General features: G+C 48.6%; 1 protein-coding gene across 8 annotated transcripts in view; it reads right to left on the bottom strand.

Moving 5' to 3' along the window:
* Positions 1 to 23,613, bottom strand: part of Dys (Dystrophin) — a 494,001-nt gene that overhangs the window by 429,317 nt on the left and 41,071 nt on the right. The window lies entirely within an intron of this gene.

The following is a 23,613-nucleotide window of genomic DNA, read 5'->3' as shown; positions in this document are numbered from 1 at the left end:
GCCCCGAGCCATTGCAAACGCCTCTCGCAGCAGACGAGCGCGGCGCACGACGCCGTGCCTCGAAGAATCGCCGGCCGCTCGCTAGATGAGCTGCTTGATAGCTCTCGCGTGGCGGAAGAAAAAAACAAATTACGAAGGGAATAACGGAGAAGGGCCGCCTTTGATCGAGACACTTCTTCAGGGACGGCTCGTCGACGGCCCGCCGCCGCTGCTCCAATTCTGTCCAGCGTAGACGTCTCGCGCACGACGTTGTCTTTTTTTCTCGTCGCAGATGTGAGATACACGATTCGGCTCCTCGGACGCCGCTGGCTGACGGGGTGTGCGAAGGGGCTCTCCTGCTTCGGTAGTGGCGTGCATCGCCAGGCTTTCCAGGCACGCACAAAAGTTCGACCGCCGGTTAATGTGAAGCGGATGGGAGTTCACGGTCGCGCTGCCGCCGCGTCGAGAGCGTAGAGGAATGCCAGCGGGTCCAGCAAGATAACGGGCTCTCCGGCTCGGACATCCAGATCTCTAATTGCACACCGATAACGAGTCAGATGAAGCAGATAACATTGTTCTGACGTTAATCAGAGCATACGCGCATTCACTGCCGAAGCGCGAAGCACGCGCTGCTTAGCACACGAGTTTAGCAGTACACGCCGTAATCGAAACTTTCACTCAGCAGCGGCACATGCAACACCGCACGCAGACTCTTCCAAGGACAGGTGACGCAAGCGGGACGAGGACGACGAAAAAGAAATGAGCTCAGCGAACAGCGAGAGAGGCCTTCGTTGCAAAGACGTTCGCTTCCTTCTCGCCCCGCGTGCAGAGCGACACTGCATCCGCCGACGCACAGCGATTGCCGCGGCTGATCAAACTCGGCAATCCCACGCGGTCGCGCCGTCATTGAGGAAGGCCAGCCCGGCCGCACACACACGCACGCACGCGCGCACACGCGAGCTCGCCAGCGAGGCGCGCTCACCACAGGTATACGCCGGCGCGGTACGCTACGCACTGTGCACCAAAAAAAGTATGCACGGGCGTCGAAGGCACAAGCGCGCGCGTTGGCGCTCTCTCTTGTGCGCCTCCGGGAAGCAGTCACGACCGGGGGGCGGCAGAAGCTGCCAGCGCCGACACGCTGCGAGCTAGCGGACAGGTTGCGAACTCACGCCGCCGGCGACCGGAACTGCGCCTGGAAGCACGCCGTCCGACTCTTTAAGCGTGCCTTCAATCGCAAGCACGGACCCCTCTGCTTCCCCCTTCCTCTCGTCGTACCCACATAACACTCGACAGCGCTCACTTCACCCTCCCCCAATCTCTCTGACCTCCCTTCCTCCTGTGGCCATCTCGCAACCACTGCGCTTTTCCTCGCTAAAGAATGGGAAGCCACGAAGAGTGTCCACCGCGTCGCTAAAAGAGTGCAGCGTTTGTGCGCACCATCTTAGCTGGGCACGGCTAGTCAAAGCCCGGATAACAACATTATTCGCATTTAAGTACGGGCCTTAGCACGCGATGCTTTTTTTGAGTCATTGCGGTTCGAAAGGACGGTGGCCGGCCAATTGTGGAATCGAGCGAGAAGACACACGAGGCGCCGGTCAATGACAAAAAGAGTTCTCACGAACGGACACGTCCGTGAGCTCGGCCTTAGTGTGATCAGCCGACCCACGCCTTGCATGTCGCGTAGTTGGCTATGGTGACTGGTGATCGCACGGGCACCAGCCATTCAAAAATTCTCCTTCACTGCGATGGATCGCAATAGCGGCCTTGATCAGTGGACGCTCGTTCACCCTGCAGCTTCCACAGCAGTGCGCGCTTTTAATAGACAAAGTCCGACGTCGTCATCGCATGGACGCCACGGCCTTTCTCCTGGTCGGATGGCTACGAGCAAGCAGTATGAGTCAGACCTTCTTTTTTACTTGTGAACATTATTCATTCGCTCGCTGGCGCGGGACGATGCTTTTCCTCTTGTTTCATCCCTTTGGTTCACCGAAGCAAGAAGGAAGGACACATGTCTTCGTATAACGGTCCGATGGGCGCCGGGCATGGTGCGGGCGGGCAGCGATGGCTAAGATTGAACGCTCGAACCAGGAAGTTCCCGAGCAAGCCCGGTCGTGCAGGTGTTTCCACTGCATCCGAAGAACGTAGTCAACACCACGCACAACACCGCTGTCGGCGGGAGGAATAATCGAAGCCATATAGGCTTGGCTGATTAATGAAACACTCACTGCACCCACTAACAAAGAAAGCAGGGCGAACTACATCGCCGGTTCACGTCTATTCGCGGCCACCGACTTATTCTGCAGCAGTGCAGCCGCAGACCAATGCAGGTGATTGGAGAGGGATCGACCACTTCCATCGTAAGTTGTTTCGTCGAGTGGAAAGCTTGCCGTACGCGCGCGGTCAGGCCGACGTCTGCAGTTTCCATGAAAACCAGCACATCTTTGTTCTTATAGTCATAAGTGCAATGGCACTCAGGAGTATTGTCCAAGTGTTGAATTTCTGAGATTTCCGCAAGGGGCGCACTGTTGACGTGACTAATGACACGAGAAACATATCGAGTTGGGAGTTCGACTGCTGGCACATTCCAGCCTTCCATTTCATTTACCACATCATTGAAACATCTTACGATGCGCGTGAACGTCTTGGCAGCGGCACACAGTAAGGTGATGGCTATACTGCCACCGTTGCGAAGGACATTTTTAGCGCTCTCAGTAGTCGCGAGTAAAACGTGGTTCAGTGTCGTGGTCCTTGATGCTTCGCTCGTAGCATGTATGTCAGAAGAGGCCAGAAACGCACATTGATGCTATCGGACAATAGCTGGTAGCAGGCAAGTGCCAGAGAAATAAACAATTGTAAATATGTGAGCTTCATCATGCCTTCTTATTAAGGGCCCCTGATGCAGGAACTATAGTGAGGGTGGCACATGACTGGCTCACTAAGACTCAAACACATTTCCTTCTCCGTTCGTCACACTATACAAACATTGCGTAACGCGCCTACGGGAGTGCTGCAAACATATCCGTAGAATAGAGCCGTCGCGGAAATTTCGCATTCTGCACGATCGGGAGACTTTGAGGCTTTCCTAACCGTTTGATGAATGTAGAAGAGAACCTGCCGATTTATTCCACGCCGGATGAAGCACGTCCTTGTTTTTAGAAGGTTGCACGTGCTGAATACGGGGACTTGTATTTGAAGGACCCTGCTGCTACAAATTAATGCGACAGCGGTAAATGAAAGACAACTAAGCATCATGCAGCAGTGTGTGTGAATAAACAGGAAACCAGTAAATGAATTCTTACACAAGGAAAGAACATGAACGGCTCGAGCGCTAGACTTACACCTAACAACCTTTGGAAAATTTGATGTATACGTCAGAAAGAACATTGTAGTGATTACAGATAGTGTCAGCGTGGTCCCTTCAAGCAAAGATTCGTCACTGCATTGTAAAGAGCGCAGTTGGGATCTCACGTTAAGTGATGGTATACCATTACTGGTACGAGGGAAAACGCAGCACGAGCGTGCTTGTCGAGGTGTATCCACAAGAAAATTGTCCCGCAAAAGAGGTGCGAACTTTTTTACACTTGACAGCAAAATCGTGCAACGACGGGTAGCCTGGTACAGTCTTACGTATTATTTTGTCCAAAATGGTGTTGCGCACGCGCTGCTTTTTCTGTGGAAGATCCTTCAAGGATAAAATTAGTTACAAGTCCCGCGATCGTCCCGCATATTCCTTCCCTTATGTAAGCGTCTGGTCGCTAGTTTGCAGCATATACCAACTCGCTCAACAAGAAGCCCTGCAGCCACACACGTTTGGCGTCAATGTTAATAAGCTGTCGACCTGAGCAATTTCGTGCACCGCCGTTTGCAAGAACTGCAATAATATTAGGATAATATAACAATTCCATTCGAGTTATTTTTCTTTTTGCGCTTCCCCACTGCTCGGAGTGGCGCTGTACTTGCGTCATCACCAGTATCGGCCGGTCTTGATCGATAGATGACAAGTAGTAGAACTGAGCGGGAGTAGTCCTTACATTACACTGCAGGCCTTGGCTTCACGATAAGGCCAGAAACAGAGGCGCGGTATGTTCTCACATCAAGCGTCCTCGCGGGGTAGATGTTGGAAGTAAGGCTTTCCGCATCCACAGCATTGATATTGCAGGTCACACTTTATAACGCAAAGACTAATTCAACATATTCAAAGAGCAAAGAAAGCATTATAAAGAAAATAGATGGCGCAAATATGCAACTGACATTTCCTGTGAAGTACAGATCCCTGCAGAGCACGCATTAAAAACACAATGAATACATACTTCTAACGGCTGTTAACGCAGCGCCACTCACAGAAGTACTCAGCAGCGTTGCGCATTCATTTCTTCCATCCTACATACGTTATGTACTTGCACTGCACTGCACCCAATGAATTAGCCGAACGGCCCAGCGGCGTTTGTGCTGCAGTTAACAAACGCTCCGGCACACATCATCTACTTCGCGCGTCGATAAAGCACACGTCCCAGCAGGCGCGCAAATTCCCGTGCTCCACATACCGGCTGGCCCCCTCGCCCAATACCCCCCCTCCTCGTCTCGCCCAGTGGGATGTCAAGCGCGATCGGACCCAATTTTGCGCGCGTTCCTGACAGCGGCCAATCTGGCGCAGCCCGTGCACTGACCTTGCTCCCTTCCTCGGACACTGTGCGCTGCGGGCACGTGACGGACAAGAGCAAAGACTGTGGATGTGGCGCCCGCAATACTGCGGCGCGACGGCTCCCAGACCTATAATTGGGTTGACGCGTGCCTGGTTTTCTCATGCAGCTGTTTGTTTCTCTCTTACCTTCATTGCGATGCCATTTTTTGACGCGTTCACTCACAGCAAAGAAAAACAGAAAAAGAAATTAGCACTTGAAGCTAGCGATAATGAACGGGCATTTTGCGCATGCACAGAGGTTGCACAAAGGTACACATTGACGTTGCGTGCGTGGCTCGAGTACGGCTGCTGGGCCACGCGTCGGAAATAATGGCCGCAATGCAAATATCTATACGGGAAGGCCGCTAACTTTTCCCACTATCTGGGAAGGTATATAGAATAGTGGGGTTACGATACGGGCCTCGGCGCACCACCGAGATACGATCACACGCCCCGCGCATCGTATGCGCTGTTGGCAAACCACGTGTACTGCACCGTATAAATGTCTGGGACACCTGTGCCGGCGGCCGTGAAAATTGAAAGAAAATTTAATTTTCTAGCAGCCTGCTCATTCTCCGGTAAAATTGACAGGTGCGCAGTCTGCAACCGTGCGTGCCACAAGCGCTGCGTTATACGCTACAATACCAGGCTACGCATCCGTGAGTCCCTATCAGGTGAGGGTTTTCGCACTCGCTTACCAAACAACCGGCTCGCATATAATCTACCGCCTCCTCACCGCAGATGGTGCGGGTGCGTGCATGTGTTTATGACGAGTACGGTGTATAATGGACATCTGTGCGTACATACGTGAAGCCCTGCGTGTACGATTGTCACTTCCTGTCTTCTCATACAGTTACCTGGTTGCTATATGCGTACACCATGTATTTGCATTTGCTAGTGTATATTTTTTCTTCTTCATTATTTTATTGCAATTCTTCTCAAATAGGTCTGCTATTACTTATGTAGATGTGAACGTGTTGTTCCTGACTCTCAGTGCGCTATATCTTATATTTCTTTCAATGCAGCATTTCGTGTGGCTAATGTATTTTGCCGTGCTATAGGCGTACTAGTTAGGTGACATTTGATATTGCTTTTTGTCTTTTGCATCATGAGAATCATTAATTGCTAACTAATTAACTAACTAACTAACTAACTAACTAACTAACTAACTAACTAACTAACTAACTAACTAACTAACTAACTAACTAACTAACTAACCAACCAACTAAATATCGTAGCGAAAGGAAAAGCAAGAAAAAAGCAAGTTTGCTGCTTCCTTATATATTGCGATGTTTCTTTCTTATTGCTTTTCTGTGCCGCTTTTGTTTGTTTAGAGAAGCACCCGTATTATCGGCCCAAAACTGCCGTGGCCACGGAGGAGACCCCATTGCGCATTCATGCGGCGTGCGAGCTCGCCATCGCCAACATGCGATAATGAGGGGACGCCGTTTGACGGCTCGCCGTGTCAGAGGCGGTACCGGCCGGTACAGATAAGGACCGTTCTCCAGAGAAATTGAAGGACGTGTAATAAACAGCTGCGTCCGTCTGCTAAGGAGAACGCTAGGAATAGAAGACGGAGAGGGGGTCAGCTAAACATGCAGTATTCCTGACGAATGTTCGCGCCGTTGTTTTCTTTATTTATTTTATTTTTTGCCCTTGATTTTTGGTTTCTTTCCTACGCCTCTCCTTTCCACATTCTTGTCATCCTCCTCCATCCCCCTTCTGTTCCCCTTTCTCGCTTTGCCCAGTGGGCCTTGATTCACAAAGCCTTTTGTTCGTAAGTTTTCTTTGTCATTGGTCGTCTGTCTTCGCTAGTGATAGGTCCAGCATCAGGATTGGCTTGAATTTTCTTTTACGAGCGATTCTAGCGTCAGAGTTTTTAATGAATACGGGCACAGAGTAGCAAGTTAGAGCGCACAAGCTCGGGTCGACCTCTCTACCGCTCTATTAACAAAACATCATTTCCACTTCCATGCACTAGAGGACATGTTCTTGGAGATTTCGTCTTTTGTGAGCCAGCTTTAGTGACTGGATAATCTGTTACATGAATCACTACACCTTATGTGCGCGAACTCTGCCTCAGTATGTTGAACGTCACTCCGCGCCACGAAGGCTGTTGTATCGCGTCATTTTATTTCATCGTAGCGCTTTTATTTAATTATGTACTTTCCTCTGCCCACTGTAATCTATTTACCCCCCACCCCCCCGAGACCGACGCAAATTTGATAGAATAAAATAAAGTTACGAACAAAGAAGAAACAAGCAGAAGGTAAAGGCTGTTAGCCTGATACATTCTAAATAGGAAAGTGCTGCAGACGATTGGGCGAGGTGGAGAAAAAATACCGGGCACACGCGCCGATCAAAAGCGCAGTTGTATTCTCCCCGGCGTTCGTCTCACGCGCCTTTTCAAGAATAAATAATCACCAACACGCACAGTTCGCTTCTCTTCTTAAATTCTTCTTTTATTGATGGAAATCTGTTAATGTCTCAACCTCGAGCTCATTAATCTAGTACTTCTAACTCCTTTGATCTGTGCATGTGCCTGTCTTCCTTGTGCTTTGTTGTCTGTGCCAGGTGCTACTTGAATACCGTTCCAACCGCACGTCGGCCCACAAAGCTATGAAGGCACTTTTGTCTTTCTTGAGGGCGAGTGGCCTATGTGAACGCCTTTGACTCGCTAGGCCCTTCGCGGCGTGCGTGCGCGAGTTCACTGCGGCTTCCCTCCCCCTCCCCTCCCTCTCTCTATCTTATCTTTCTATTCCTTCTTTCCCGTCCCCGGAGTAAGGTAGCCAACCAGACGCATTTCTGGTTAACATCCCTGCCTTCTCTCTTTATTTCCTCCTCCTACTACTCTTCGTTCGTTTCACGCCTCCTTTTCCAGAATGAATCAGCCATAAGTAGCCGACTGTACTGACGATTCAAATAGTTATTAACCTGACAAAGGGTAATTGACGGACACGTCGAACCACCACAGGGCTGTTTGCTAGATATCGTGTAACGCTACCCTCTGTACGACAGCATGAAAAGGAGTATGCGTCTTACTAACAGGGCCTTTCGAGCGCGGCAAGTCCTGCAGAAATTGCACTACACCACCCACAGCAGTTGGTACCGCAACGTGCAAAAATAAGAGGCGTACCTCTCGTTTTACGAAATGCCAGAAAACAAACGCGAATGTCAACGCGACTTTGCCTGCACGTGCGTCGCATGCGCCCCCAAGGCTGGCTTTTCCGCAATAACGCTGTAAGTGCGAAAAAGCCCACTCTCTCATTTTCCGTCTTAGACGAAAGACAAGCGAGTCGGGAGTATTTATGTGTAAACATGTAAGCTAGGACGTTACCATGATCACAGTTAACGTCGTTGCAAATGAAGAAATGCATACGAAGGAACATCAGGTGTTACTGACCTGAGTCCTAACAACAAAGCGCAAAACCAGGCTAATTGATTGTACTTGATTTCGGTGAATTGCTTTGAATTGAAAACTAATGAGTACGCGAAGGAAGCACAGTACACGACAGCGGCAAAGTATCAATGAACTTTGTGTTGAAGAACATGTAGTTGGACATTATGCAGCGCGCATGTCTCCGTCAAGCATGGGTGACGCGGAAACGTCTTGTGCTTAACGTGGACGTCAAGGCTTTCACTCCATCACTTTCTTCTCTGCCTCCTCTTTTCTTTCTTTCTTATATACTTTTACTTGGCTGTGGCTTTCTTTCTTTCTATATATTTTTTTTTTTGGGGGGGGGGGGGGTCGGAGAAAGACCACGTTTTTAATACAGGACGGCATTTATGGTCCGAAGCACGTATTTCGGAATAATTGTACGTTCATCGGCTTTGTTCGTCTTATCCTCGTGGTCATAGTAACGTTAACAGTGCCAATGCCTTATAATTATGGTATGTAAACTAGCACAGCTTTGCTGAAACATATCACACGGAGGAAAAGGCCAGGACGATGCCAGACAAAAGTGTTATTATTTATTACAGCAAGGAAAGTACGTAGGAAGCGCCCATCGGTTAACCCTTGACGTGGTGTATCAAACCTGTAAACAAGCGATAACCAGTTACGTTTGATCACTGGACAAAGCAACCAAAATCAAAATTTACTAGAACTTAGTTTTTATTTTATTTTGTTTACTACCTTAACTAGTCAAGGCATTACAAACAATAAAAAGCCTGTTCAGTTTATTCATTAGGTTGCTTTCTCCGCTGATCATGAGGACATGTAAACTCAATAATTTGGAAAAACTTTCTCGTTCATGCAAGTAAGCCCAACATTGACGTCTTTTGGGCCATCGCTGGCATTCAGGCTTGTCGCGCTGTTTTGACCTTTGTGGGCTGCACAATGACAGTGCCCCTAAACGCGGCGAATGAAGGCGTCGTACTGGCGACGTGTACGTATAGTAGCGGAGCATGCGAAGAGCCAACGCTACTTAACTTTACAAAAATCTCTTTCTTCGGCCGAAGCGACTTATCTCGCTTTGGCATCTTTGCCTGAGCACACATATATATGTGACGCAGAAAGACAGTGGGTGCGTTACTAAAGTTTAGATTTCGAAACTTTCGGATCCGCAGACCGAAGTGAAACCGCGTATGGGGAACTGAGAAGCAGGTTTCCACTACGTCTACACCTCAACAGCACGCACCCCACATCACCCGCTGGAGGAGCGCGCACCACATGTCTTCCTCCGAGAGTTTTCAGACACGTGCGTATTGTTATGATAAAGCGTTTCGTTTATTCGAGCGAGGCGAAAAAGATCGAGTTACGTGTACGCTTCTGTAACTTATCGTCTCAGGGGTGAAAAGCAAAATGGAATCTGAATACAGCCGGGAGGCCCTTTCCAAGCGCGAAACTAATTTCCAGCGTTCACGGATGTGATGCGGCCTTGTGCGACCACCGTGGAGACAGACACGCGCGGCGTGTCCGCAGCGGCGCGACGGTATTTTCTTTTTCTCCCGCCCCGCGGGGACCCTGCTCGGCAATGTCGCACTGCTTCCAACACTCCTCCTTCCCCTCTCTGCTCGCCACCCTCCAGCAGCTCGCACTACTTCACCAGGAGCGAAACCTCGCTCAAGGCAGCGCCATTGTCCGCGCACCGCTCGAAGCCTCCTCGCCTAGCCGTCAGCCGCGAACAGTAGGAGTGCTGGACGAGACAACGCTGAAGGGACCCAGCCGAGACTCGGGCCGGTCGCACAAAGGACAGCCATACTGCGAGCGCACGTCTCAGCCGAACGGTCTGGTTAGTTCGGCGCAGCACAGAGTGACGCGAAAGGCGTCATAAATAAATGGCTGTGAAGCGTAAACGTGCGGATGAATTAAATTTTGTCCGGACATTTAAAGGCGTAGGACTAGTATGTTAATACAAGTTGACGTCGCGTAGGATTTGCGCGAAGGCTAGGAAAAATGAGCGCGGTGTCGTCTAGTGTTTGTGCGCATGACATTGCCCGTCTTTCTTGTGGTGTTCTTCGTGCAGCTCGCGCGTTACATTTATGACGAAGTTGAATTGAGATTGATTGCGTTATCCTCACTGATTTCATCTCTATAAACAATACACTGAACTACATGCATATATAATATGTACCGCACATTTGATGCTGTTCTGCTATCGAATCAAAACAAAGAACCACGCATCAGTAGATTTTGACACGTAATACGCGGTCTACAATGTGCTAGCGCATGCGGGCTGTGATATGAGAAGTGCGGCTACGCTTTATGTAAAAGCTGCGAGCATATTTTTCTCGCACAATAGCAATGGTCATCAATCCCGGCCACTATATGCTAGAAATCTTCACAAACTGCAAATTTAGTGCCGCAAAAGGGAAATCAACGGAACATGGAAGCAGGCGAGCGTCGACGGATAGCTGACATTCATAATTGTTGAGGGATGAAGGTGTACGCTTGTCTGTAGGTTTTGATGGTAGTACCGCTTCGTTGCGTACGCCAGATAAAATATATGCACTTATACAGAGAACATCTGCCACTAATCCACCTGAGATAGACAAATACTGTACGTAGAGGCACCGCAGCAGGAGGGAGGGGCGGTTATCCCCACCCACCTCCAAGTGTGCTGGCCGACTGTCCGTCCATGCGGGTATAGAGGGCAAACAGCGCAAGAAAATAGGGGTAAGCGGGCCCCGTGCCATTCCTCCTCCCATTCGACGCATTTTCCAGGCACGTCCGTCGACCACGCGCGCACGCTTCAAACAAGAGAGCACGCGTGAAGGTGGCGTGCTTCACGCGGTGTTCGAGACGCGTTCTGTCGCCTAATTGGACGGCCATAGCTTATGTCCCAGTGCACGCAACCAGCAAGACGTGGGCACGTAATAACGTAGCTTACCGCAGCATCTCCGCGTGGCGCGTGCCGCACGAGGGCACACACCCGACGATGGAGGGGGTCGGGGAGCGAGGAAGAAGAAACGAGCTTCCGCTCCCGCGGCGTTTGAGACGCGCCTTGGGACGAGCTGATAAGCGCCGAACCACGCGCCCGCTGGCGGCATGCGAAACTCATCTCGCGTGATGAACGGCAGGCAGCTCCCACTGGGCAGCGGACTCCATTTTCACCTAAGCAATTTCAACCCACCGCAGTTTGAATCATCGTGTTGTTGCTCGAACGGGGGTTTTGTAAGCAAACCTGCTCGCGGATCATAGAAAAAAAAAAGAAGAAAAGAAAAGGAACCGGGATTTCGCCATCAATCCATCTACCAATTTATTCGACGTTCACTAACCGGGAACACTGGTGATTGGCTGCAGTCGATGATGTGGCAGCTCACAGTGATAGCAATGCGTAGCCAGTTAAGTTTCGAGGCTTGCGCTGGTGCATAGGTCTAGCCCGGGATGCTGCGGCCGCACCGGCCAGCGCCAACGGCCTTCTGAACTCTTTTATCAGTTGCACACCGACCGTTTTGATCAGGCCAATGTAGTTCGTTTGTTTGCTGTTATTTATGCATTCATTTTTACAGCGAAGCTGTTAACCTCTAGTTGCTCGGCATTTTTCGTATCCGCGTCCGACGGCAAAAATATGCGCCGATACCGGTGACAATGCAGGGCCAGGAGCAGTGGCTCGTACCCCTTCAAGACTAAGTCTTCAAGTTGTCAGCAAAGTAAACGGTGCATACATTCTGTGGAATCACGCATACAACATACAGAACAGCATACGTTTCAATAAAGAACAAGCACAAAACAATAATAGGAATCACATAATTGATTACAAGGCGCTCCTGATAACAAATGCAAAGTACGTAGCGCTACCTGCATACGTTTTCTGGTTAAAATCACTGTTACACAAGCTGCCGCGCCGACGGCAGATTGCGACGTGAAGAGTGACGTCCCCAGCTTTTCGTATAGTATCAATGAAACAGCCTAGCAACTGATTTCAACGTTGTTGCTGCGCCGCTATGGGCGGCGGCGTGCTGTCAAAATTACCATTGCTCTAAATTACCATTGCTCTAAATTACCATTACTACCGTTACTACCCTCCTCAGCAGTTGTAGTGGTGGTTTTCAACAGCTTCGCTGGACATCCACTTTCGCAGGGCCGGGATGGCGAGTCAATTTTTTTTTTTTTGCCTTGTTGTTTGTGTCTTTTCTTTTTTCTGCTTGTTTGTTTTGATGCTTGCCCGCGGCTCCTTCACCATTCAGTACTCCTGACAATAAGCACTGAATATGGCGCCCTTCTTTTATTTCCTACTTTGACCATCACCCTCTCTCTCTCTCTCTCTCTCTCTCTCTCTCTCTCTCTGTTTTCCTCATCATTGTATACCTTCCCAGTGAACAGTAGGTCACTGCTCACGGACACAAGCCGACATCTGAGACTTCTCAACTAATTATCTCTCTTTCCCCTCTCTCCATAATATCAGTGACTTAGGTTAATTACTATTTTCGTATGTACATTTTCCTTTTTCGATACGTGCACTCGACATTCAACTTCCCTCTTCGCTTCATTACATCATGGGCGACAGAAACTATAGGCTGTTGAAGAGCACGCCAGCAAGGTGGCGTTCGTGCGAGGAGCCATAAGATGCAAGAAATGCGAGACTCGAGGACGTTACAAGTTTCCCTAATGACGCTGGCATGCACGTTTATAATGGGATCCATATGGAACAACCTCAATGGCTGCTCCAACTGCAGTGTGATTTAGACAATTAACTAGTATGAAAATGCTTTCGAGTTTGTTGCATTCGTTGTCGTTGCTGGCGGTGAAAGTTCTGGAGAGTGTTCCCAACAGTATGCACTCGCTGCTGCTGTTGTAGACATACTACGAGGTTTAGCAAAAAATGCGCACGAATGTGACATGCGAGACAAAAAGACAAGCGTATGCTTTTCCGGGAAGCTCGCTTTCTGGGCCATCAAAAGGACAAGTTTAAACAAAGACAGTGAAAAAGCACAAAAAGAAGAAAGAAGAAAAACAAACTTGAAAGGGGAGTTTGGGTGAGAGGAGGGTGGCGGTAAAATGCCAGAAACGGACTTTACGAGGGGTAAAGGACAGTGACACATCCGCACGGAGAAAAAAAAAAATGTGCTGTCATCGTCACTTTGCATGCTTCCTCAAAACCGCGCACCGCTGGAGAAACTGGAGCTGGCTCCCGCCATTCGGGTGCTGGTCGTACCGTTATCAAAGTGGAGGTCTGTAGACTGCCAATCTCCGTTCTATGTCCACACTACTGCGCCCCCCCCCCCCCCCCACTAGAGGTTTTCTTATTTTGTCTGCATACAGTTTATGAATATCCTATATGCAAGAAGCATTTAGCGCGACAGCGTTACTGTTTGCCGTTACCGTTACTATTTCGACCAGGCAGCCACTGGTGTAGATAAGCAGTAAATGTATAGGCGACCATTAGAATATGTTGCTGACAACATTCACAGCATAGGCCCGTTCGGAATCGGCGTGCTTATATTACGTTGCGCATCGACTATGCCGTAAACGTGATAGTAATGACTTGTATGTGGTTGCCGATTGAAGGAAAAGGCCAGTGGTATGCACCTCAGCAATAGCAACAGCGTGGATAACACTCTGCTTGAAGTTAACGCAGCAACACCGGGCAACGCCAGAGGCACGTATAGGGAGGGTAGCCACATTGGCGCAAGGAAAATTCGATAAACCTGCTTCGTTAAGTCGTCTGTACCTCTCAAATGCAATGTAGCCCATATCATTTGATGATACTCAATCAAGTGCCAACATAAGCAGACGTCGTAAAAATCAATGACTCCATGGTGAGTTGGCATGGAAACGTTAAAGGCCTACTTCAACAAAATTTCACTTTGGCTAAACTGGTCATAAATCAGTTGTATAGATATAATTGAAGCAACCATGGCAAAACTGCGGGGCTGGTAATTCTCTACTTTTCTTATTACCAGCCTTTAAATAGCGCCTAAACAGACGACACGCACCGCTATAGCGGTTGTGGATATGCAACGCAGATCCCAAGCATGTCTCCTCCGAGATTTTCAGCTCACCACAGGCTCAGGCTACCCCCGTAGTGACGTCATGCCGAGGAGCCGCTCTGGTTCTCAACGTCCTGGATCGTGCTTCATCTCCGGGGCGCGGTAATGGGGGCGTTTTCTCCTTTCTTTTTTCTTCAGTTGCGGCATCAAAAATGGCAATTTTGGCGAGCTTTTCGTGATGCGTCGACTCGTATTTTAACTGTGAAATTCTTAATGACGGCTTGTCTATATTTGCTATCTGAAAATAGGCTTCCTACGTGGTCAAAAATGTTGTTATAGCTAACATTTAAGGCTGACATCGTCGCCCGTATTTCGTCTTTCCACTTATCCTGGCTTACCAAGCTTTGTCTTACGGTAAAGATGGCTATTTTGTCTATTACAAAAGCTCAATTTACTTATATTTGCTTAATAATTCCTATCCAGTGTCCCCTTTCCCCCTCCCCCAGTGTAGAATACAGCGAGGTGCTATCTATCTATCTATCTATCTATCTATCTATCTATCTATCTATCTATCTATCTATCTATCTATCTATCTATCTATCTATCTATCTATCTATCTATCTATCTATCTATCTATCTATCTATCTATCTATCTATCTATCTATCCATCTATCCATATATCCATCTATCCATCCATCTATCTATCTATCTATCTATCTATCTATCTATCTATCTATCTATCTATCTATCTATCTATCTATCTATCTATCTATCTATCTATCTATCTATCTATCTATCTATCTATCTATCTATCTATCTAATAGGTTCGCTATAATGAGCGGAAATAGCTTTTTGAACTCGGCCCCTCCCTAGTTGATGTCGTCTCCATAGCTTCTTCAGTGCTGCACATTTTTAGTGGGACATGCCATAGTTTCGCGCGTAACGAGCAGCGAGGCTGCATAGCGCACAGGCAAGGAAACAACAAAGTAAGGTCTGCTCGCAACGGGGGGTTTGGCTGTCATGCAGGGCGCTGCTAACGTCTAATAAGGGCGCGTGGATATTCGCGGGCGTAAGGATCGAGGCACGCAATAAAGCGGCGCAATAAAACGTGTATTCCGTATTCTGTTGACTGAGGAACGACAGGGACGGACGGCCCGTCCCTAAAGTTCGCGCAAAACTAGGATTAGAGAGATCACGTTATTGTGGAACTTCAAGCCTTTGCCGCGTTCTCTTTATCGCAGCCTGTCGTGATGCGAAGACGGCTTACGGCGTTCTCTAACTGCGTATGCATTAAGTAAAGGCGATATATAAGGACAATATTGAAAAAGAAAAGAAAAGTCACAGAGTGGAGGCATAAATATTTTTATAGTAGGCCACAATTTGAATAGGAAGCGCAGTTCGTTGTGCGAAACTGTTCGCATTTGCATGTGCGCAAATGTAACCATGTCTTTGCTTGCATTTGTTGTATGCACTGTTATATTTTGTCTGTGCTCCTGCCATTCGTTAGGGAACTTGGGACCTTGCGCTTATATCCAAAAAAACACTCAGCACACACTGCACTCTTATTCATGGGCTCAGCTGTTGATAATGTCGGGCTGTACTAAGGGGGAAATCGCCTCGTCGCTTCTGTAATCATAACTACAGCTTTTCGGTGTTTGTTATCTGCCCTTACACAAACAGCGCATCAGCGTTGCAGTAATAGAGCATTTTGCACGAGTTTAAGACGGCAATGTCCGCACTTGCTCGGATGGCTGAGGCACGTGGTTGGTGACCTGCTCGAAGCATTCTCGTCCCCGCCGTGCGCTGGCATTGTAGATGCCGCCAAGCAGCGTCCGCTACGTAGATTCTTCTAGAGACTTGAAAAACCCGCACTCTCCACCAAAATGTTACAGGGAGAAAAGACGCTTGACAACATATTTACATTATATATACAACGAGCAGAAGACAGGCATACAAGATGGAGCCCGTGTGCACGACTATCGACGGTCGTCTTCGTCAGTCCTGTGTGTGCGTGTGCGTGTGCGTGTGTGTGTGTGTGTGTGTGTGTGTGTGTGCGCGCGCGCGCGCGCGCGCGCGTGTGTGTGTGTGTGTGTGTGTGTTTGTGTGTGTGTGTGTGTGCGTGTGTGCGTGTGTGCGTGTGTGCGTGTGTGCGTGTGTGTGTGTGTGTGTGTGTGTGTGTGTGTGTGTGTGTGTGTGTGTGTGTGTGTGTGTGTGTGTGTGTGTGTGTGTGTGTGTGTGTGTGTGTGTGTGTGTGTGTGTGTGTGTGTGTGTGTGTGTGTGTGTGTGTGTGTGTGTGTGTGTGTGTGTGTGTGTGTGTGTGTGTGTGTGTGTGTGTGTGTGTGTGTGTGTGTGTGTGTGTGTGTGTGTGTGTGTGTGTGTGTGTGTGTGTGTGTGTGTGTGTGTGTGTGTGTGTGTGTGTGTGTGTGTGTGTGTGTGTGTGTGTGTGTGTGTGTGTGTGTGTGTGTGTGTGTGTTTATTGACCAGTTGCCTTCACCTGGCAAGTTGTTTTTTCATCCACCTTCATTGCCATTAATTTATCATTTCTTTAATTCAATTAGTAAGTACAAGTAATTCCCCCTGTGTTGTACTTGGTGACTGTTTATTGGCTTCTTATGATGTGATTATATATAACAAGGCAGTGATGTTAACGAGTCAAGAGTCCGGTTGGCTACCATATGCTGGGGGAAGGGAAAAGGAGAATAGAAAGGAGAGAAGGAGAGAGACGTGCACGAACAGCACTAAGGAGTCAAAGGAGCGAGCTTGCGACCTAGGATGCCTCGACAGCCAGCCATGCCTGAGAACTTCACCTTGGTTTATGGTCAGCTTACATGTCGACGAATGAGATCGCCAATGCCTTTATTATATTCCCGCGAACCACTAGCATTTAATTACAGCTCCAGAAAGATTCTCGAGCGCCTGACGCTTGTAAATGCACACGCATGGCTCTCTCCTTACGTCGCAGCGTCGACTCCACCCACATACACAACCAGGCATATATTCGCGATTGTTCCCACCACTTCGAAGATGGCCGGCAGCACATTCGCGCCCTTATGCAACGTCGTCCACAAATGAAGCTTTTCCCAAGCGGTATATCGATATTCGAAATTAGAAGCTGACTTGTGTCGCCTTGTGGAGCGTATTTTCTAGCTTTGCTAGAGCGTCGCAGCACAACTTCAGATGACTATAACTGAACAAAAACTGACATGGGGTATACTCAAGGTTGCTTACGAGGGTAAATTGACCAGTTGCGTGTTTCTAAGTAGCCGTGCTACGTGACATTTGTGTGCAAAGGAGGATCCACATCCACCGTCGTAACCATGAGTGACGCCGGATATAGCCATCTCAATGCTATGTCTACAACACACATATATATGCAAGAAAGTAAACGGACGGAGAGCCGCTGCATTTCAATTAAAAGCACACTTAGTCTTCCCTATGCTTTCGTTGGCATCATGTTGTGATTACCAAAAAAAAAAAATCACGCCCTTTGGTTCTTTTTATTCTTCCCGCTATATAGTCTGCGTGATTGAAGCAATTTTTTTCTTCTTTTAATGATGGTAAGCTGGATCGACAGACAACCGATTTTTTAGAGCATAGCAGGCGATATCGTTATTTCTATACACGCGAAGTGTAGGCATCTATCAACCAACAATTGCGTCGCACTACAGCAAATGACGTAGTATTTGCGTTGCCACCGACGATCTCTTTCGGGTGACGTTACTCGTTGCCCGCTTGTTCTCGGGTTTCACCGCTACACTCACACGCTCGTGCGATGCGGCTTACATTACGCGCCGCGTGCCGAACAAAGGTAATCGGAGGTGCCCCCACTTTTTTTTTCTTTTTGTTTGTTTATCTAACTGGCCAAGAGCTGCCGTTTCACTTGCATGATGTGATGTAACGATGCTCTTTTCTCTTTTGTTTTCTAAAATGTTATTTGCCTAGTCGCTTATCCTGTTCAGCCATATCGTCCCGCTTGACGTCATGGTTTTGGTTGCGTGACGCGGACGCAAAAAAAAAAAAAAAGAAAAGCACGCCGTAATTACATTTTTCCTGGCAAAGAAAGCTTATTTATGCTCCAAAAAGAAGCGGAAGGTGTTGCAGACCCAATATTTTCTGTGCAATGTCTATGAGAAATGTTCAGAAGTTGCGTTTATATGGGAAAATATGACGTAAAAATAGGCACGAATGTCTCCTGTTGAGCATTCATGCGTAATGTATCCTCTTCTTTAACGCATCCCGAGTCTCGCGCCTCCGCGCCTTTCCCGCGGTCATTTGGGCCTGTAGCCAAGTCACCATTCGTTTTTCTCGATACCAGAGAGATGGGGTACGTAAGGGATTAAGGAGACCATTCGGTGTCTGTTTTGGTGACCGAGAAGAGAAACAAACTAAAATGAATGCAGGGTGGTTAACTAGAACGAATATCCGGTTTGCTACGCTATACTAAGGGAGGGGGCGGGGGCGTATAAAGTTGAGAGAAAGTAAGAGAGAGAGAGAGAGAGAGAGAGATCACATAATCACTGCTGTTGACAGCGCAAGATAACAGTTAACGCTTATCAGTGCTAAAATCATTTGTGCAGGTTTGTTGTCCGTTAAAATTGCAGCAATGCATTCGTAGCCCTCTGCTGCGGCGCCTTGTGAGGTCGGTTTTCCAAAATGATTTGTTCTGACAATGGTTTCTTCGCCAGCGTTATTAATGGGATCAGACGGATGTGAACGGTGGATGATAAGAGCGGAATTACAGAACCGACCGGAAGTAATCGCTACAACATCGCGGCCCAAGAGCAGCATTTCCACAGGACTCATTTTCCATATTCACTGTGTGGGCGCTTTGTGTTAATTCACCTTCGCCGTGTTATCTGCTATAGCCTCCTGGTTTCGCAGATGGCAGAGCGACCCCCCCCAATAAGGCTTTGTTTCCAGGTTCGATTCCCGGATCAGGGCGGAGTTTTCTTGAACTGCGATGCTTTCTTGCCGATAAACCGATATGGGTTTCTCTTGCACCTTCATGCTAGTTTCGTGAGAAGGAGTTCTTTTTTCTTTCCTTTTCTTGAACTCACCATAACGGGAAATGGGAAAGCCTTCGTGTCAGGCGAAGTGAACGGCGCGTGCCACCTTGACGCCTCCCCGTCTTTCTCTTTCGCGGGCGCCCCCCTGTGCTCAGAGGGCGAGGTTCATCGGGGCAGAACCCTCAGCCGCGACAGGAATAGCATGTCGAGGCGCGCTAGAAGGAAAGGGAGAGCGCTGCTTGGGAGGCCTACTTGGCTGCTGCTGACTCACAACACCCGCTGCGGCGGCGGCTCGCGGACGTTGCACAGTGCGCACGGCATGCCATCTTAGCGCAGCGGAACGCTAAGGTCGCGCCGAGCGCGCCGGAACCGAGACGGCGGTGGTGTCTCATTGTACCCGTGGTGCCCCAGAGTTGCCAAGCTGTCTTCTCAAACCAGGCGATCATCTCTGACCTTGGCACGGACTCTATAAATGGAACGGATGGCAGTCGATCAACTTCCCAGGAGAGATTGAAACGAATGGCTTATGAAAGAAAATGACAACAAACAAACATAAGCAGGCCAGCTAACCATTTAACCAATAAAACGAGCAAACAAACAACTAGCTAATAACTATAATACGAAACAATAGCCTCGGGAGAAAATATAGGCGCGAGGAGCGTGTTTTAATTGATCTTTATTTCGTGAATCTCTCGCACGCTTGCATGAGTGAGACGCCTGACACGTGCTACGAGCATTCTCTCGCAATTTTGTTTCCTTGCGTCAAGCTTTATCCGCGTTGGGGATTTCCTCAGAGTTTGCTGAGTTAAAAGCCCTGGTGGCATTGAGCGAATACGATACTTGCCATGGTGGCACGCGCTGCGCGGATCCAAAGCTACGCCAATGTCCGCTGGAAACACAGGAGCGTGGATTACAGCCTCCAATGAGCTCGAGCCGCAGTCCGGAGGGTAGGAGGGTATGAAATACCCGCGTCGCAGTTCGAGCGACCGTAGCTGAATAATTAAATCCACGCAGGAACTGGTAGCCGAAGCATTCACCACTGCGGCTCGCCGTCTGTTTCGCGGCTACCTGGCTTCAAGGTTAGTGAGGCGTGATGGACAATTCACACAGCATACACCGCCAAGAAGGTAGGGTGAAACGCTGTCACCTAAGGTTGAACGCCGCCAGCAAGAATATGAAATTAAGACTTAACTGTTTCGATGAGGGCGGAATGCAAAAGCGCTTCGAGCATTTGGTGCACGCCAAAGAACCCTAGATGGTCAAAAATAGTCAGGGGACCACCTCTTGGTGTCTATCAAGACTCGTGCATTGCTATCGGTTGTTAAACCATATAAATCAAGCCTAACTAAATAATCACGATACTCACAACTATACTCAAGAATGTATAAGCACACTGATAACGAGGACAGCGGAGCGGACCTACACTAGCGCTGTCAACGCCCTTAAACATTCTTAAGTATGTCTTGCCGACAAGGACGTACGTCAACGCTTGTCAAGCTAACAACACGTCGAGGAATGCGTAAGAACTGAAATCCGCCTCTGTAATCGACTAATGCAGTTCTATGGCCGCATTTTGTAAATATTGTTTTACTAAAATTTTAATCTATTCATAGCATTCATCAGGCTGTGTGGTCGATCCCGGCTGTTGGGGTTGTACGGCGGCGCGCCAGCCAATAATGAAGGGCGATATATATGGATAAGATTGTGGCAAAATCTGGACGCTGTTGTCGTGTAGTACAGCGAGGAAGATTTTGTGGTTTCAGTGATCATACCAAATGTCAGGAAAAACAGGATTAGATAAACTAGCACACGAATCTGAGGTCGACACGCCGCACTTGTTTGATACGAGTAACTGCACACCGATGGGTAGGTATACAACCAACCCAGAAAAAGTGGTCCACACGCAGAAGCTTAGGCTGTTGGGCCAGTTGGTGCTCACAGACAGACAAGACAGAGTGTCCGTCCTGTCCACTCCGTTTCTTCTCGCCCGTATTTCCGCTCAACGACACTACACAACCCACATGGGCCCACATTAAGTAAATGTTTATGTCCGTTGTACAATAGACACACTACTAATGCACTACTAAATACACGTAACGCAAGAATGTCATTTTTCGAGTAGTACTTAAATCAAGCCCTCAATTTACATAAAGTTAATAAAAATGTACAAATCAAATCAAATTAATTTGATTGCTGTCTACAACAAAATCACGTATGGCTGTCAAAACACATCTCTGTTTAGCGGGGTATGACCATGGACCGAATACTTGTGTAATAGAAAACTCATGTCTGTCCATGAGTTTAACTTATCTCGAAAATTGACTCGCTGTTAATCACATCGTGGACAGTCAGTGCCTGTACGTACACGAACCTGGACGCAACTTCGAGAGTGTCTGCACGCACGTAGCTGACGCCTTGGAAGCTGGCTTCTCCTCAATAATATTCGTCTCGCGGAGAAGCCCGTTTCTGCATATAAGATCCTTGTACAATTTTTGCAGGGAATACAAGGGTGAGTATATTGCAAGCATTCATGTCTCACAAATTTGTTCGTACGCGGAGACGGTATAGCTCTGGCCAATCGCGCCGACCAAATGAGATCACAACCGACATAGTGAGGGAATAGCGCAGACAACAGGACTACGGGTAGATGACACGAGCGCTGGCTATCAACTGGTGGGTTATTCGGGAAATATAAATATGAACAAGAAGCCACCATTTTATGGTCAGCGCCCGCGTTGTCGTCTTTCCGTAGTCCTGCTATCTGCGCTGTTTGTTCGGTGTGTCGTGTTCAACTAACTAGCCCCAATTAGCACTCTTGTATAGATAATAGCCAACGTGCTGGTTAATCGCAAGTAGTCCTATATCCCTACTGAGTCGGTACCTTTGATTCGGCGAATGCAAAGCTAAAGAAAGAAAGAAAGAAAGAAAGAAAGAAAGAAAGAAAGAAAGAAAGAAAGAAAAGCAGGCGCAAATCGAGGTTAGCCGGGAAGCCAGATGAGTTGATGCCACCGGAGAGTAGCTATTCGGAACAAGGTATGCGAAACAAAATTTTCTGCATGGGGTGGTCAGTTTCAGGCTTTCACTTCCCCTGCCTTGATTTTAGTTCTACGTTGACGACGTTCGTGGGAAACACTCGCCCTTAATCTTTCACGGGCTCACTCACTCGTTAAGACGCACTAATCTGCGCGCACGCGAACACTCCGTATACGGACGCAGTTTTGAAATTATGGAAGCCGCGGTTGATTCCAGCAAAGACGACGATACCAGGCGAGTGATCGAACGCGAATAGCCTTCCCGCAGCTCTGCCCGTACAGGGTCGTATGTACGCCTGACTAAAACCTCAAACGTGGAATACGGAGCAAAGGTAAGCGTCATGTAATAATCCCGTGATTTGACGGCATGATAGAATTTCTCCATACGAGTTGCACACCCGGCGTGCGCTTTGCGCTTAATTATCAGCATGCATGGTCTTGGATTGTAGCGCGAATTGTAGCGCGAAGCGCTAGTCCTGTCTGCTTCTAGTCTCTGTCCGTGTCACTTCGCTCTACAATCCAAGATAATGTTACCGTACCAACTCGCCCAACTTTCTATCCTTTTGCATCAGCATGCAGTCAGTCTCACACGACTAACAACCGGCGCATCCGCCGTTGGCCTCTGACCCCGTCAATACGCCTCCCGCCTTATCACTCCTTCACGTATGTATAAAAAGAAAAGAAACGAAGAGAAAAGAAAAGAAAAAAAGAAAACGAAGACAATTTTCGCACTCGGAAATACACAAACACGCTTCATGCTATCGGTGCGTGGAATCGCGTCTGCGTGCCGGCGGCCCCCGGCTCCCAAAATATGTTGCCAACACAAGCACTCCGAAAAGAACCGAGCACGCAGCGACAGTCTGTGTTGGGGTCGCCACGAAGTCCGACCCGTGAGGCGCGTGCGACGCGGCGACGGTAGAACGCGCAGCGCAGCCGAGCCATTCCCCGACGACCGCAGAAAACGATCACGCTCGCCTGCGTCCGCCGCCCTTAGTTCGCGGTGGCGTACGTGCGCCGCTTTTACGGCGGTTCCGATGTCATTCGCCGCTCCTTTTAGAAGACCGAGGCACTCGCCAGGCGAGCAAAAGTGCGGGGTAAGTAAGGACTCCGATGCCGACTGCCTGTTCGCCGACATGGCATCCGTGTAGTCCGTGCGTAATGTCTCGAGGCGCTCTCTGGATGCACATTCTTGGATGCTGCGCTGTTGTGTACGGCGCTGAACTTGGAAGTATAGCGGGGGTAATTTCTTCTCGTGGTACCACGGAATTCTTTTTCTTGCGAGTTGTCTGCGCTACCGGGTGATCGTACATATATACTACTGTGCGGAATGCCTTCTTCCACGCCTGCTTTGAACTGGGGAACCCGCGTACCTCTTTTTACACAGCTCGCATTTTGCGCGAAATCACGGTTTCGGGAAGGCGTCCTCCGATGCCCCTGTCTCTGCGCTTGTTCTTGTCCACGTGTTCAAGCACACGAAATGACAATGAAAAGAAGAGAGCAGACACGAAAACAGTCCATCCTCGTTTAAACAGTCGGAAAG

The sequence above is a fragment of the Dermacentor andersoni genome, chromosome 6 (genome assembly GCF_023375885.2).
Source record: "Dermacentor andersoni chromosome 6, qqDerAnde1_hic_scaffold, whole genome shotgun sequence".
NCBI classification, from domain to species: domain Eukaryota; kingdom Metazoa; phylum Arthropoda; class Arachnida; order Ixodida; family Ixodidae; genus Dermacentor; species Dermacentor andersoni.
This window is presented reverse-complemented; position numbering and strand designations above follow the sequence as displayed.